The sequence below is a fragment of the Ailuropoda melanoleuca genome, chromosome 10 (assembly GCF_002007445.2).
Source record: "Ailuropoda melanoleuca isolate Jingjing chromosome 10, ASM200744v2, whole genome shotgun sequence".
NCBI classification, from domain to species: domain Eukaryota; kingdom Metazoa; phylum Chordata; class Mammalia; order Carnivora; family Ursidae; genus Ailuropoda; species Ailuropoda melanoleuca.
Genome location: NC_048227.1, coordinates 48,767,502 through 48,781,941, shown reverse-complemented (window position 1 = coordinate 48,781,941; position 14,440 = coordinate 48,767,502). Strand labels below are relative to the sequence as shown.

Here is a 14,440-nt window from a genome sequence, read left to right as displayed (position 1 = left end):
TATTGTATAAAATATATAGTATATATAGTACATATTAAATAATGAATTAATTTAAATATAGGGATATATTTATTAAATATATTAATGATATATTAATGTTTAAACATGTATATTTTAATAAATATATACATTAATCTATATAGTACTTAAGTAGTATATATAATATTTAATTTACTATATGTAGTATACTATATATATTATTTAATGTGTGAGCCATATAAATTTTTTGTATAATCAAAAAATGAAGCCAAGAAAATAAAACATTACAATTGAATACAAATAGAAATAAATAAACTATATATCAGGTTTATGACACAAATGTGTCTGCATGCACACACACACAAATCTAACTTCTGAACCTAGTATTACAACTATAAATCCTTAGTGGGATATGTTCTAAAGACAAAATTTTTTTTAATTTGAATGTTGATTAGCAAGTTTGCGGTTGGTATAGTGGTGCTAGTGCAGTAATTCTAAAAATATTTTGTGGGCCCTGTAGGATACACTAAGTAGTAAATATATTGATGTTCTTGGGAGTGGGAAAAGTAAGATTCAAACATGGACTGAGGAAACTGTGAAGAACCCTGCAATGTAGCTATCAGAATAAAAAATACGTATGTATTTACATGTACAAATACACATATGTACACACATATATTTTTCCCTATTCTATACCTTGGAAGTGCGTGGAAATGATATGCACACCATGAACCCAGAGGTTGGTTTCTAAATTCAATTCCCCATTAAAAGGAACTAAGGATCTTTGGAGAAATGGTTGCTTCTAGGTGTTGGGCATGGAAAATATAAGGGCATGGAAAATATCCTGCTGAGTCAGAAAGCAAGGAAGTAAAACAAAAGAGGTGGGGAAGAGAACATTCTTTCTTAAAAGAGGTCTATTAATAAATGTAAAATAAATGGTATAAATAGAAAATCATCCTTTTGCAAGCACAAAAGTAATAACCGATTCAACAAGATCAGCATGAAAGCTAAAAATATTGAATGAAATTTTAGTACAGGATATTCATATAATTTTAAGGTATCACTCACAGTTATCTATCAATTGCAAGAGAAAAGGATACCTTTATAATGGAAGAATCTCAGATACCACCTTAATCAAATAATTAAAGTTAGCATCACCAATAATGGAAAAAGTCAGGATTATATGACTCCTGATTTAATACACTGAGAAGGACACAAGATCATCTGTGCAGTGTTCTTGACAATAAAGTTTAGCTTGATTCCAGTAATATAGAAATAGCCAGTAGGAAATTACACAAAATAGGCCTGGACTTAAAAAGTCTCAGAATAATGAAAGTAAAAGAGGAACTGTTTTAAGTTAAAAGAAATTAATACAGCCAAGTGTACTGAATAATCCCTGATTGAATCATGAGTTTTATTAAAATACAGAAAATGAAATTGAAAAATTGAATTATGAGCTTATCAAAAATAACTATGAGAGATATTAAATGGATAATTGGGAAATTTTTAAAAATGGGTTGATATCAGGTAATATTCTTGCATTGATATTCTATATTTTGGATGTGACAACAGCATTAAGGTAATGAAAAAGAACGTCCTTATGAAGAGATATATGTTGAAGATTTAGGGCTGAACTATGATATCTGCAACTGATTTTCAAATGTTTCAGCAATTATGTACCTATATATATGAGAGAGAGAGATTACAAATGGCAATAAATTGGTTAACAACTAGTGAATCTAGATAAAGAGCATATAAGTGTTCACAACATTATTTTTTTAGTTTATCTATAAGTTTACTTTTTTCAAAATAAAAACTTGGAAAAATTTTAAAGCATTCAACATTAATAAACTAAAAAAAAGCATTAACTCGGAAAAGTTTAGAAATTATTTTAAGCTGCATAAGACTGTCTAAGGCAACATAATATAATTACGTACAGGTTATTTAACAGTCTCTTAGTACCTAAAGAAGAACAATGAAAAAGGAAGCACGTGCCATTTGGTTAGCACATCACTATCTCTAGATTAAAGAGAGAACCCTATCAGGAGTAGAAATATAATTATCTCATATGTTGTCTTCATCCACCAAACACATGTAGTAATTCATGAGAATGCTCGGCCTTCAATTAACTGTAGAAGCATACTGTAGATTTTGGAGTAAAGAGAAGTTGGGCTGAGGTCACAAATTTAATAATAGCAAAATTACTAATTAGCTTCCACCTTGGCATCAGGGAGCCCCAACTTCAAGTCCTACTTCTATTACTCACTAGACACGGAGTCACTGTCTAACTATTCAGACCACACATTTCTCATCTGTAAAATGTGAATATGAACACCAAGTTCATTCCTGGCTCTGAAGAATTAAAGGTTAAATAATAGATACCATATAATAGCACAGTGTCTGGTCAAATTAGGGGCTTCATAAATGCTAGCTGAATCTGAATCTGGTATTATTTAACAAAATCAGTGGTGTAACTTGAACTTGGTTCTTTCTATATTAATATAGTCATCAGTGCTGTCTCTAAGAGGGAATACATTGAATTTCATGAGTATGTACTCCCCAGCAGAGATACATCTTCAATTAAAATTTGTATAAAATGACAGTTTTCAAGAAGACACAAGGCCATATGTAAACTAATAAAGAAATTCTCATCCATAATTGATCCACAAACAGGTTTTTCAATTAATGCATTTCTCTAATAGCTATTCAGCTGTGGCGTTGGTACTATTGAAATTAAAACATTACAAACTATTGTTATTCCCAATATATAAATATAGCTAAAAATAATTTTACCTCTTATAAATTTACCTATTGTAGTTCCCCTTTTTTCCAGAAATATGCCCAAATTATCAGAATAGATTTCTCTAACACACGAATGAAGCTGGTGGTAACATATGCAGCATATTCTGAGAAATGTCATGGCAGAAAGATCCCCAGTCCCTTTCAACTAAAGATAACAAAAAGGTGCTACGGTGGATAATGCTACAAAAAAAGACCAGCAGTTGAAAAGTCCCTCCCACCTACAAAAACATTTTAATTGTTCGCATCTTCTTAAAATTTCCTCCAGTGGGAATAGGTGTATAAAAACAGCAGTGGGCATAAGAAGAAGGCAGATCCTCTAATTCACTGTTTTTCCAGAGGCTACACCATGTCACATAAATAGTAGATTACAGAGCCAATCAGAGCACCTTGAGTGGCTGAGCTGCAGAAAAGACCCCTTCTCCCACCAACCTACTCATATTAAATACACACCAGTCTCAGTATGTAATCCGTGATTTGTGCGGAAATGCTGTTTTATAATTGAGGAAGAAGAGAAACGTTTATATGGGGCCGTGAGCTACTAACTTGGGGAAGACAAGAATAATGGAGGGGATAGCATCCATTTCCTGCCTGACCCATCCAAGTGTGAGTACCTAATACTAGAGGTTCCAGAAGGAAAGGTCAGAAGGTGCCAGAATTGTCTTATGAGAGATTTACAGTGATTCTTAGAGGGCTTACAAGACAGAAGCAGCTGGAATGTCTTCATGAGAGTCTTTGTGTAACTCTTGGCACAAGTGAAATTCTGAATTGGGAAAAAGTCTTTCTCTCTGGTGCTTCCCTCCTCTCAGGGCTGGCAGCTTTGTGGGCAGCTGCACCTGAGGAAGATGGGAGGGCGACCGTCAGCGTAGGCAGGAGGTGTAACTCTGTGAAGCAGCTCTGTGGGTGGAGACCCCAGAATGGAGAACAACATGGGAGAGAAAGAAGATTTGGTCATGTGGGAAAACATGGGATTGTGAGCACATGTGAGGCTTCCATGCCATTAATCTATACCACATGCTGCCATTGGGTCAGTCTTCCTCAAAGAACCCCTCCATTCTTTTTTTAAAAAATGGGTTTTATAGATATTTCTATACTATAAGATAAAGAAAACATTCTAATTACAACCTTCCAAAATATGGCCTCAACTAATTCCCATTAATTTTCTATAACACTCTGCTATAATTTGTGATCCCCAACTATGTTTGCTACTCTCTTTCCTCCCAGTTCCTTAACTTTGATTAAAGTATATCATTTCCTGAACTTGATATATAGCCTCACACTTTCTCTCCTGCCCTTCTAAATAGAAACCAGGTCAAGTACCATCAGTTCCATAAACCCTTCATAGCCTTCAACAAATCAAGCAGTGGATCTACTGCTTCTCCAAAACTATGGCATCAATTGTCTGTATTTGGATATTATGCATTGCAAACTAAAAAAAAAAAAAAAAAAATTGTTGCGACTTCATGGACTATATATTGTTTGGGAACATCTTTTCTTCTGTTGCTTATTTTATATTTGGCCTTTGTACTTTATTTTAGTCTGGCTTTCTCATTTAGAAAATTAGTTTCCTGATTACGGTCTGCTTTGTTTTCATCCTTGCATCTTCCACAGTGCTTAGCATAGAGAGGGCTTCTCTAAATATTTTTGGTGCATAGATTAATTCATTTATCCAGCATGGTATTTAGAAAAAAAACCCACAAATATCTGGGGTAATAACTGCACCACATTTTGAGATGTTACTCTATTCTGTCCAAAAATCTTGTCATTTCTAATCTTATGTTTCTAGTCATTGAGGTAAAGTCAAGTAAACAGGCCACAGTCCACTAGCATTTAACAGCAAAAATTCCCCACCCCACAAGCAAAATTATCAAATTTTGGTCACTTCTTCATCACGTTTACCAACACTGAATATTTGTAATAGATGTAAGGTATAATCTATCTAAACAAAGCATCATCATCTTCTTTTTACTATCCATTATGAATAATTTTAAAGAGATTTAATAACACAGAATTGCCAGGAAACTTAAGCTCTAAATAAGCTGTACCTTTATGTACTAAAATAAAGACTCCTCTCTCCACGTTCATTGATTAGTCAACTCAACCTCACTGGCAGAAAGACCAAAATGTTTTGCTTGGTCTTCCGCCTCCTTACTCACGAAGAATCAAAATTATAGTTATTGCATTAAAACCATCAGCTGCTTAAAACTCCCATTTAAATAGTCAAAGATTATTAAGAACTGGTGGTTATTAAACATGAAATTACAGGATCTGTATTTTAATAGTCTCTCATATGCATCAAATAGTATTGCTTTCTCTTCTTGTATAAAACCCTCCTTCTTTTATTGTTTTACTAATACGTTAACATTATAAATACTTATGTCATAAAACGTACAATAGGAAAAAATCTCTCAGTCTCATGTTCTATTCAACACACTTCAAGACAAAAAGAAACCACCGATCTCCAATCTCCAGTGCAAGAGAAACTAAGCAGAAAGAGTTGCCTCCGATGGTTTTAAAAAACAATACAGAAAACTGGACGGATGGGGAGGGAAAGCAAAGAGTCGATTCGTGTGACCAGGGTGAAAAGAAAAAGAAACATTATAGTTGCAAAAACATATATTCCATAACAAGTTCTTAAGACTCCCAGGTGCAACATCAGCATCGCTGGAGTCTCGATTTTTATTGTAATCTTGTGGCTTTTTATTTGTAACTTATATGAAAAGAATCATATTGATTGGGGCAGATTTAACTCAGTAAAACCTATTCTACTGAGATTGTCTGTGCTAGGTGATTTTATCAAGTTCTCTTTTGGTTTCATTTTCTTCCTCATCCCCATTCCCAGGGGAGGCTGCAGCCCAGCTTGCAGAGCAAATTGCCCTAAATTGAGTTCTTTCTCTGGCATAGACAGGGCTGCCTTTGGCTCCTCAGCTTGAAAACTTTATGCATTCTTTTTTCCTTCTTCCTTAACAATCCCCTTCCCTTTTTCCAATTAAAATGGAGAAGTTTGCACCGGTACCTGCTCCCAATTAAATGAATACTGCATTACCAGCCACACTCCCGGATCTTCTTTACCCTCCCTTCATTAGCCTTATTCCTCTGAGGCTGCCTGGCTGTCTGCCAGGGACTTATGGCAAGAATTCAAAATCTTGCACACTTTATCCCCTCCAAATCATTCTTGAATATAAGCAGTCTGCTCCTTAGGCCCAGCATGAGAAATCCAAGAACGTGTTCAAAATGGATAGGGGGTGGGAAGGGAGAGAAGAGAAAAATGATTTATTTAAAAGGCAAAAACCCTATGCAAAGAAAGACAAGCTAAGAGAGGGTGAGCTTCCCAGTTAATTGACCTTAGTTTCTTTTTTAAAAGCATGAATAGGAAGAACAACAAATGACAGTTCTGTGGCCTTGCTTTATTTCTGAGCGCCTTCGTGCCTACAGGAAGTACATCATCATCTTCACACCTCAGGCATGCCGACTCCCCAACACTCAGATTATGCACCTTGACCCGAAAAAGCCAAACTTGGAAGCTTAGGCAACTGTTTTTTTGTTTTTGTTTTTGTTTTTTAAATAAAGATCAACATGGAATTTTCCAACAAATGTGAATGCTATGGGGCCATCGCATCAACCATTCTCAACTGACACTCGGAAGCAGTAAGTGTGCGTCAAGCTGTCATGAATGATGACCCAGGTGTCAGGCCACAGAAACAAACAGGCGTTCTGTTTGTTTCCACTGCTTTCGGAAACTGCAAATTCCATTTACAGAGTCTTTGAACACGTTTTAGCCGAATAGGTGATCTAATCCAAGTTCTCATACATACTGTCTATGTGACCTTGGGCAAGTTAACTTTCCTGAGTCTTGTGGTTTTCATTTCTAAAATAGGGATAATAACTGTATCTAGCACCAAATGCTTGTTAAGGTAAGGAGAACATGGGAACTACTTAGCACAATTCCTGGCACATGGTAATAGCTAGTGTAAACTTTTATTATTATTGCTACTAATACTGATATTAAGCAAAAATATACCACATGATATGACAGAACTTTTGGAGCCTTTCCCAGAACATGGCAAGGGCTAAGGACAATTGTTAGATGATTTTTAATTTTACAAAATGAAATAAATGTGCCACTGGACTATCAGAAGCTGACCCTCGTTTGGCACAGACCCCAACACAGCTATGACACTCACTGAGGTCATTATTAGAAAAACCTTACATTTAGTGGTAATTATATCAAATTCTTCAAGCACCTTAGAAAATGTATAGTCATTGTTGACTTTTTTTAAGGACAATACATGATCGAACACTTTAAAACAGACATCACTAAAGTCAATTTGATTCAATTCTGAGAATTAACATAGAATTTATCTCTTAGTAAGAAACTTTCAAGCCATGCTATAGCACCACAGTTTACCACTTTGAAACAAAATCACCAAATCTTAATAGTCTAATTACTAACATAATTACTAAATCTTTTTAAGTGATTATATTGATGAAAAGACAAATAAAATTTATATTTATGAAAGGGGATAAATATTATAAACACATTTGCGCCGACCATTTTTACCTCCCACAACAGACACAACTCTTTTCTCTGCACGAGCTGCAAGAATATTGCCTGATTTGTAAGAAATACAGCGTGTTGTCTGAGAAACCCAAGGCAACAGACATGCTTTCAATACACAAAGGTGCTTTATATATAACATTTTTTTGATTCATCAAATCCAAGTCCAATCTCACATAGCATTTTGTACAATTATTAGGAATGCAAATATTGGAATCAGAGATCTGGAATTATATTCCAGCCTTACCCTTTGCTTGCTAGATGCAACCTCTAGAAAGTTACATTACCTTCTCTGATTCTCATTTCCTCAAATATAAAATAGGGCTAATAACACATGCAATGGGATGTCACTGTAAGAATTACGTTCAAATGTTTAACTTGAGCCATAGGAAGCTCTCTTCTTTTATCATCATCATCATCACTATGATTACTGTCAAGGTTTTTTGTTTTTGTTTTTTTTTACATTTTAAAGGTTAGTTCTTAAAATAGGGAAAGAACGTGAAATATGAGGTAAGTAATTTTGAAATATGTCATCAAATGCTGCTGGAATTGCATTGAACCCAACAGAGGTAACACACACTCACTGGTTCAGATCATGCATATTTGAGGGAAATTAATTGGAATGGTTTTTAGAGATGATGGTGTTAAGGCATGAATTGTGAAATCTATTATCCAGGAAGTTATCTAAATTGTTATTTAACAAAAAGACATAATCACATGCACTAGCTCATAAGATATAAACAAGGTTACACGGCAATGGCAGAGTTGGGACTTAAGCTCAGGTCTGCCAATTGGAGGTAAAGGTCTCTCAGCTGACATTTATACTCATAATTCAGAGATGTCATGTTACCTGGTTATATGAGGGGATAAAAAACTCAAAAAGAGAGTATGACATTTTCCATTGTTGTACTATCACAGGTATTTTTAAATTACAAAATTAATTTTAAATAAAAATTTACTCTAGGGGCGCCTGGGTAGCACAGTTGTTAAGCATCTGCCTTCAGCTTAGGGCGTGATCCCGGCGTTCCGGGGATCGAGTCCCACATTGGGCTCCTCCGCTGGGAGCCTGCTTCTTCCTCTCCCACTCCCCTGCTATGTTCCCTCTCTCACTGGCTGTCTCTCTGTCACATAAATAAATAAAATCTTTAAAATAAATTTACTCTAAACCAGAAGTGTCACAGGTATATTCCCTAAAACCAGCCCTCCTGTTATAGACCCACCCATGCCAGAAATTTGAGGACCATACGGATATTTTCCCCTTCAATAAGTCACTTGCACTAACAATTCTATTTCCATAACTGACAAAAGCTGAATCTTCCCCCTCAATGTCTGCCCATACTACCTTAATTCAGGGTTCCATTGGCTCATGCCTAAACTCCCAACGACTCTCCTTGATCCCGGCTTTCCTACTCACTCTTCATTCCATATTCCACTCTCTACTCCTCCACATTCTCATTAAATGACCTTCCTAAACAATCTCATTGTGCTACTCCCCAACTTGAAACCTTCAATCTCATGTCAGATGTTCCTCAACCAGGACCCTGTATGCCTGTGTCTCCCCACTCTCATCCTCGATCAATGCCCACTCACTCTTTACCCATGCCTTCTGTGTTGCCATTTTCTTCTCTATCTTTGCTTATCATTCCTTAGCTTGCACTATACTTCCAGTTTGCAATGCCATTCTTTTTTTCCACTCAGCCTAAATATTTGTTTAGTGCTTGAAAAGAAACTAAATGTAAACTCTATATAGACGTATTAGGTGAAGGTTGTGTCAGTTACTGAGACACGTGTTAAAATCTCTTTGGATTGTGGGTTTACTGATCTTTCATATAGTTCTATCCATTTCTGCTTAATGTATATATATTTTTAAAGACTTTATTTATTTGAGAAAGAGAGAACATGAGGAAGTACAGAGGAGGATCAGAGGGGAAAGAGAGGGGAAGGGAGAGGGACAAGCAGACTCCATGCTGAGGGCAGAACCTGATGCCGGGCTCAATCCCAGAACCCCAAGACAATGACGTAAGGCAAAACCAAGAGTCAGATGCTTGACCAACTGAGCCACCTGGACACCCCTATGCTTTATATATTTTAATAATATTATTAGGTATATGTAATTTTTAAATATATAAACATATATATGTATATGTTCCACTTTATATTAGTTTAAAATCTATTTTGTATAATAATAGCACAGTTACAGATTTCTTCTGATTAGCATTTGTTTGGGATAATTTTTCCATCCTTTTACTTTCATCTTTCCTGTGTCTTTATGTTTTAAATATGAATCTTTAGATAGCATACAACTGGGATTTTTAAAATCCAGTCTGACCATTTCTTTCTTTTAATTGCTGAGTTCACTCTGTTTTCATTAATTGGGATTACTGACCTATTTGAATTTATTTCACTTAATTCATGCACCTGAGACTGACCTATTTGATTTTCCTTCTCTTTCGTTTTTATTTCTCTATCTCCTTAATTCCTTCCAGAATCATTTCCTAAGCAACTACAATATTGCAAGCATTATTCCAGGCATTGTAGATGAGACCTGAAGAGGAGAGACAAAACCCTTGCTCTCAAGGAGATTACATCCTAGTAGGGAGAGGACAGACAATGGATAAATAAACAATTGAATAGTACTTTAAATAGATGTTAATGGGATATTTAAAAATTATATTCTATTCTTACTGCCTTTATTCTTTTCAAAAAGTCAGTTTTTCTTACCAGGCTACAAAAGTAGCTTTGCAATGGGTCTATCCTCCTTTTTCTCCTCTTCTGATACATCTGCTTCACTTGTGTTCTTCTAATTCAAATATTACAAGCTTCAGACCCTCAGCATCTCCCTTTTAAATATTTCACTGAACAAAAATACCTTAGCCTGACATTCATAGTCCTCTAGAAAATGGCTCAGCCTATGTTTTCTAGTTCTTTCTTCCATAAATCCTTATATACCCTCTATTCTACTCTCCAGCTAAATGAACTAGTTAATTTCTATTATGAAACACATCTCGTTATTTTTCTCCTGCCTCTTAACTCTACTTGCTCATCTCTTCCATTGGATTCTCTCTCCTTTCCACTATTCATCAAAGCATAATTTGAAATGTTACTTTCCCCAAACACCCTTCATGATTCCATATATTTGTGTGCTCTCCCTCTTCTGAAGTCTACAGTACTCACTATTTTTTACCTTTTTTATAGGGTACCATCCTATTTTTTTTTCACTTATTATAGGGTAAGCTTCTTAATGGCAGGATTTTTTCTTACTCAATTTTATTTTTATTTTCATTTTGATTTTTAAACAGTGCTAAGTACAATGTCTTGAAAATTACACATGAGTAGTAAATAACTTTTTCTTTCAAATTTTTATTTAAATTCCAGTTAATTAACATACAGTGCACCATTAATATCAGGAGTAGAATTTAGTGATTCATCATTTACATACAACGTCCAGGGTTCATCATAACAAATGCCCTCCTTTATACCTGTCACCATCTAACCCATCCCCCTGCCAGCAATTGCACTACTAGGTATTTACCCAAAGGATACAAAAATACTGATTTGAAGGGACATATGCACCCTGATGTTTACTGCAGCATTATCAACAATAGTCAAATTATGGAAAGAACCCAAATGTCCATTGACTGATGAATGTATAAAGAAGTTGTGGTACACATACACACACACACACACACATTTATAGTGGAATATTAGCCATAAAAGAGCAGTAAATAACTCTTGAATTAAATTAACAATTGTGTCTAAGCTTGGCCACTACCTTATACTATCTTTATCCTAACAGGCAAAAATGCCAATAAATGGCCAACATATAAAAAACTGTTGCCTCATTCTGGAGAAAATTGTTTTGATAAGTAAAACACCTCAAACGATTAAATAGCTTCAGTTAAATCATAAAAATTAAGTAGGCAATAGATATATATGTAAATATGTCCATATTTACTTAATTCAAGTGATGAGTAAAAGTATATCTTGCTTGCTGGGAGTGAGGGAGGTAGGAAGGGGAGAAGGGGAAAAGCCTGAAGAGTAATTACTTTAGATATGACATATTAAGAGTTCCTTGAAAATGTGGACACATTATTAACACATTCATTCAACATTTTTCAGTAAACATGTATGGAGTACCTACTACATGCAAAGCAAGCACTGTGCTAAGCCCAGGGAGTACAAAGATGAATAAGATTTAATATTTGCCTTCAAGTAGCTGGAGCTTAGTGAGAAAAAGAGATAAACAGATAGAGGAAAATGTAGCAAGTATTACAACGGAAAGATCTACAAAGTAAAACTGGAGAACTCAGGCAGGAGGCTTTGTAAAGTTTTCAGGTGAATTAGCTCTTCTGCTGAGAAAACAGCATGAAACCTAGAAAAAGCAGGCCTTTATGCTTTCATAGTATTTATGCCTTCTTTAGCTTGCAGATATTATGGTGATAAATTGATAATATTTTAAATAGTATTAATGTCACACTATGGAGGTATCACTATATTTTGCATGTACTGCTTTAAGATATCTTATGAACTCCTGATTAAGCATCACAGCGAATACATGCATTTATTTATTCATCATCCTTACAAAACCACACTAAACTCAATGTGAAAGAATTTTAAAACTTATAAACCCATAAAGATGAAAAAAAATAGGAGAGGAAAATATATCAGATAAGTAATAACAAAAACATTTCTGAAATGTTGGAAGACAGATGAATGAATAGTGACTGCTTAACAAACCAGATAAAGCTGAAACCTCATCCTAAATTGCAGGAAGCCAATAGGAAGCTGGTGATTCTACCAAAAAGCCCAGAAACTCAAGATATAGAAATACCAGATATCACTGAAGGTGAGATGTTAATATAGCAGGGAAAGGGAGTATGAATAAAACAAGAGGATTACTTAGATGTTTACCTAAAAAATAGACACCAGATCCCTTCCCTTATCCCAACTAGAAGATCAGAGGTTTATACTGTAGGGGTTTGTATAGCAAATGACAGGATGAGATGTTCTATTGAGTAACAGGGGATGAAGTACAAAAATCTGTATTGAATGGTGAGAACTGTGGGTCATTTTCTGTCTCAGTTTCCAGAACATGGGCCACTAGGCTTTTACCCTCCAAGCATAAAATTAGAGAAGTCCTCTCTAGACAAACTGGAAGGCCCAGAGAAAACATGTAAAATATGAGATTTAGGGTCTCTCAATTAGAAAGCTATGTTACCACCTTATCATATGGTAGTAAACCTTACCAGTTAATATATTTCTATTATAAATAGGCTTTCCAAATAGGTATGAGGCCTTTACTCTTAAATATAGAGAGATAGCCAAGGCTCACCAAACGTGGAGAAATCTTCTAGCATGAAAGAGATAAACAAAAACATAGATTCTGGAATCTGAATGGGGTCAGGTTTCTGGAAAGAAATATGAAAACTAAAAGATAATTAAGGAAAATTTTCAAATTTTTGATGTATCTGATGGAAAGGGCTAATAGTTGAAGAATAAACACATAGATTATTAAAGGGAGAAGATATGGAAATTCAAAGAAGTGATTCAGTGTATTCATTCACTGATCTAAAAGAAAAAAATCCATCACTTTTTAATGTTTAAAGTATGGTTGCAGAAAACTCTGAAAGGGAATATTTAAAATCAACTCTATTGACAAAGTTTTGCTAATTGATTTATTTGAAAAGCTCTTGAAATACACTGACATACTTCTTCAATGACAGCTAGATTACGTAGAGAGGATTGTTGCTTGTTGGAGGTGTCATTTGTACCTGATTCTCATTATTGAAATAAATGTCATAGATGTACTTCTGTATTTAAAATTGTGAAGCAAAATAAGAGAAGGAACTGTTATGTTTAACCTTCCTCCTAAAACAAAAACTGGCTAGAAATTAAAATTCTAGCTATAACTGCTAGGTTCCCAAAATCTCTCAAAAGTCTGACAATAAAACTTCAACTTGGGCTAGTTTGAGTGGCTACCTATTCCTTGCAATAATCCCTAATTGGGTATGTGCAATAAAACATAAGCAATATAAAAAGGACAAGATTTCACAGGAAACTTCCCTACTTAGCTACTTAGTGATTGTCCTTTAATTAAAAGCCCTTGATTACTTTTTTATTCCTACAGGAAGAGTTTGCAAGGATAAAAAGAAACGCTTTCTTCTTCACCTCAGTATAGCTTCAACTAAATCTTCCCCAAAAACTTCAAACATATTAGCTCATAAATTCATACTTCATCAGGAAGACTGACTGCTACGGGGAACTAGCCTTCTGCTTTGGGTAGATCAAATGGAGAAAGACAGAAAGTTACATTGTGGGCCAGGAATGCACAAAAGGTTCAGTGTCCAGCTAAGAAATGAAATAGATTTAGTAAACAAAATAAATTTAGTAAAAACAATAAGCAACCCCTTATTTTCAAAAATCAATTCTTTAACTTTACACAGAATTAGTCAAATTATGCTATTTTCCCAAATTAAATAAATTTGACTAAATAAATCAGCCCTTTTCCAGTTTCCAGCAAGCTAAGCAAATGCTCATCACGACACAACAAAAACTCAATACTTGGCTCAAAATTCACAAACCTATATCTGAAATCATCGTCTGAATCCCTACAAATAAAAAACATAAAACCTAATCTTTTCCTCAGCAAGAATAATCATTTTATATACCCAAAATAACCCATCCCAAAGCAAAAAGTTAACCATTTGCACAATGTTCACATGGTACAGATATATACAATTCCAAAATTAATTTCCAGAAGCATTGAAAGTTCTAAATTGTTGATGCAACCACGAGCTTAATTAGAAAATGTTTCAAAGCTCTGGGGTTCTTTTGAGAAGATACTACCTTGCCTCAAAAGCAGAGAGAAGGAATTCCTAATATATTACCTTCTTAAAAACTGGATGAAAGGGATGTTAGTATGCAATGGGAAAGTTTCCTATGTATATTCATATAGTTTATGATCTATCATTTGTTAATATTTAAACTACTTGATAACATACGGAATTTTGTCTGTTTCTCACTGAGGTAAACCTCTTGGATTTAACTCAGAGTCATGTTCATCAAAGCCTTTCTGGGGCAAAAAAATGAACCTGTACATGTAAG

General features: G+C 34.8%; 1 protein-coding gene across 5 annotated transcripts in view; it reads right to left on the bottom strand.

Annotated features, from left to right (window-relative positions):
* Positions 1–14,440, bottom strand: part of LOC117804235 — an 852,227-nt gene that overhangs the window by 543,684 nt on the left and 294,103 nt on the right. The window lies entirely within an intron of this gene.